Source organism: Geospiza fortis, unplaced genomic scaffold (genome assembly GCF_000277835.1).
Source record: "Geospiza fortis unplaced genomic scaffold, GeoFor_1.0 scaffold271, whole genome shotgun sequence".
Classification (NCBI taxonomy): domain Eukaryota; kingdom Metazoa; phylum Chordata; class Aves; order Passeriformes; family Thraupidae; genus Geospiza; species Geospiza fortis.
Window position 1 is genome coordinate 2,575,976 of NW_005054405.1, and position 3,615 is coordinate 2,579,590.

Here is a 3,615-nt window from a genome sequence, read left to right on the forward strand (position 1 = left end):
CCGCCCCACGCACACCTGCCATGTTTCCCAGCTGCTGACCATACATGCCAGCACTGAGCACTCAACATCACCCTGCCAGCCTGGAGTGACCCAAGCGTCGTGCTCCCACAGCCATAATGTTTTACAGGGAGCAGGCAGAGTACCAGGGGGTCATAAAGATGCTGGCTGGCATCAGGCAGTACTTCTTCCATTCTGTGTGATTTATTAGCCAAGCACTGCAAGCTTGTATCTTCTTGCTGACCTAAATTGTATTTTGGAAGCACCATGGAACATCACTGCATGCCTTTACCCAGCATGGTGAGGATGTGAGATGGAGAACTCATGGAACTGGTGCCTTTACCCAGCATGGTGAGGATGTGAGATGGAGAGCTCATGGAACTGGTGCCTTTAGCCAGCATGGTGAGGATGAGATGGAGAGCTCATGGAACTGGTGCCTTTACCCAGTGTGGTGAGGATGTGAGATGGAGAGCTCATGGAACTGGTGCCTTTACCCAGCGTGGTGAGGATGTGAGATGGAGAGCTCATGGAACTGGTGCCTTTAGCCAGCATGGTGAGGATGAGATGGAGAGCTCATGGAACTGGTGCCTTTAGCCAGCATGGTGAGGATGAGATGGAGAGCTCACCATCACCCAGCACCATCCCCAAATCAGCAGGTGCAACGTGACAGGGAACAAACACACACCTATCACACATAGAGATTGAGCCAGGAAAAAAGTGAAGCAGCATCCCAGGGGTCTCTTGTGTCCTCTCTGTGAGATAAGGTAGCCACTGGATCTGGAAAGAGACAGCCCAGATGCAGCCACAGGGAGCCTCCCCATGTGGACAGGGTTTGCAAGCAAGCACTTGTCAAGAGCAGAGCTGGGCCCTGCCCTGAGTCACCCTGAGCTGCAGGAAGTTGCCCAACACCGTTTCAGTGGTGGAGCAGCAGCACACGCACACCAGGATGAGGCAGGGGCTGCCTCCAACCACTTCCCTCAGAAAAGTTACCATCAGGGCAGTGACATCTTTACACAAAATGCACTCGTTTACCAGGAGGGGAGGAATGGCAAATGCTCAAGGAGCCAAAAGGAATAACCCAGAAGTTGCTAAAAGGTCGTGACCATTCATTGAGACTGCTGACAGCCATTTACTTATGGGGACTAGAGGCTGCTTTCCATCCATCCAGGCAAGGTTGTTTTGCACCACAGTAGTGCAGTAAGACTATCCCAGAGCAGGGAACAGCATCAAGAGATGCATGGCAGCAGTGGCTGTGGGCACACTATCACTTCTCCCAACACCCATCCTTTCTGCCACCTCGCTGGCTATAATCCCTCTGTGCAGCTCTTTCTGATAAGGTATCACAAACCTGCACATGGAAAAAGTCTTCTGAGAGCCTGGGGTACTTCCTCTTGTAAATACCAGCTCCTTTTAACCCCAGCAATGAGTAGGCAAGGTGGAATTGGCAGAGCAGGAAGGTGGAATTACAACCCCAGTGAAACCAAAATGAAAACTGCTGCTGTTATGGGAACCAACAGCTCTGCATGAGAACTACGTGGCTTTCTCACCAGTGTGAACCATACCCATGCAGAGCATCTTCAGATGCCAAACTACCTCATCCACCAGGAGAGTTTGCTTTTGCTCAACGTGTCAGGTTTTCAACTCTATTGCACTGAGTGGAACAGAGCCCGTGGTTAATAAAGATGGCAAAAATCAGCCTGATGTGTCCCTAAGCCTCTGTCCTGTTTCTAAGGCACTCCACGCACTTGCCAGGCAGTACTTCTCCTTCCATTACACACACCTCTAGCTGCTCCATTACTTACTGGACTGGCATGTCCTGACACAGAGAGTTGCTGGCAATGCTGGTGCCCTCAATCCCGAGCTCTCTAGAGGACACTGAAAGGCTCCTCAAGCAGAAGTTCTATGGGGGCTGGAGCTGTTGAGGCAGCACACTCCTTCACTGGTGCCCCTTTTAGACAAAAAATACCTGACTTCTGGGCTGAAAAATCCCTGAGGAGGTCCTTCAGCACAGCCCCAGCAGCAGTACCCCAAGCAGGTCACAACTTCATCCTGTGGTCTAGACACTCCCAACAAAGACATCAACCAAGTTTTATTCCAGCAAGGTCCCTGAGAGTGCTCAGGGCCACATTGCTTGGATTGATACAGGGCCAGTGCCTCCAGCTCCCTTCAGGACCTGCAGGGCAGCCAGGACAGCATCTCCTCCACAGTCTGCAAATGTAGACACCCTGCACAGCAGCACTGCTCAGTTCGTGGGCACATCTGATAACAAACAAAAAATACTAAAAGCACAGAAAAGTCCTACACGTATTTCAGGCAACTCAAACACATGAAGTGAGAATCACCACGGCCTCTATTTCTACAAAAGTTAAGTGGCACAGCTGGACACAAGTGAGCCCCCAGCAGAAGCTGATCTGCTGCAGCAGCACGGCTGAGCTCAGAGATAACACACCCTGGCACCCGGCTACGTTCATCAGCTCGAGCCCTGGGCTGCACTAATTGCTACTACAGAGCTCCAACTACCTTCTGCAGAGCTTGGGAAATGTGAGTAGGCACCTGCCAAGGAAAAAAAAAAAAAAAACAAACAAAAAAAAACCAGCAACCTTCAAACTACTTCAAGTTTCCTGACATAAGATAATGCCAGCTGAATTTTTCTTGCATAGATGTAGCATCGCACCAGACTTTAAGGAGGGGAAAAAAGACCCCAATCCAAGAAACACAAATGAAGTTAAATGATTCATATGCCAATATATTACAACCCACCTATTACTAAATTTGTCTGAATGTAAGCCCACCAATAACAAGATCTGGAGAGTGTCTGTGTGCATATATACACACAGAAAATTATATCTAAAGTTATCTTGATTTCATAGATTAGGCACAAAGCTAACCAAAATGCTTTCTCAGCATTTAAGTCTACCATAATTCAGCACGCTTAACTCCACATTTAGAACACAGCATCCATCCACAGGCAGGCACCTCGGTGGGAACATGAGTTTATCGGGTCCTCTTCAAGGTTTATTTTATTTCTTTGTTCCTTTTACTCTTTGTTTGGGCCCTGTCACAATCCAAACCCTCACCAACAAAAGCCAGTTTCCGCTCCCACAGAACCTGAGCACAAGCACGCCGGTGTGTCCATGCAGGAGCAAGGCAGGAAGGCAGTGGGATGCCGCTCCGCTGCTGCCGCCACCAACTCATCGCCCAACTTCACCAAAAAACCCCGAAAAAGACGGGAAAACTCCGAAGGGCCACGTGCAGATCCCATCCTGACCCCGAGCACTCCGCCAGCAGTTTCCTGGATTTTTACCCCAAAACGCGGGAACCCCGGAGCGTCTCTCCCACGCTGCCCCTAGCTCTGCAAGCCACGGACGCGCTCCGCACATCCCTGGGGGCTTCCCGCCGCTCCGGGGACAACGGGGCGCGGCCGACCGAGGCCGAAAGCGTCTTTATTTCACCGAAGGAAGCGCCTGGGTCTGACAGGGGTGACCCGGCGGCGAGGGGCACGGCGGGGCCGCGCTCCCAGGTGCCGGCCGCGTTTTGCATCCCCGCAGCTGGAAGCGCGCAAGGAGCGCGGGCTGGCCCCGCCGGGGAGCGGTGAAGGAGGGGGGGATCACCCGCGTA

At 51.7% G+C, this 3,615-nt stretch overlaps 1 protein-coding gene across 1 annotated transcript in view; it reads right to left on the minus strand.

Moving 5' to 3' along the window:
* Positions 1-3,405, minus strand: part of FOXN2 (forkhead box N2) — a 29,898-nt gene extending 26,493 nt beyond the window's left edge. The window contains exon 1 of the mRNA XM_005426215.3: positions 3,302-3,405. The gene's annotated coding sequence lies outside the window, so the exon portion shown is untranslated. The remainder of the gene's footprint in view (positions 1-3,301) is intronic.
* Between the last annotated feature and the right edge of the window lie 210 nt (positions 3,406-3,615).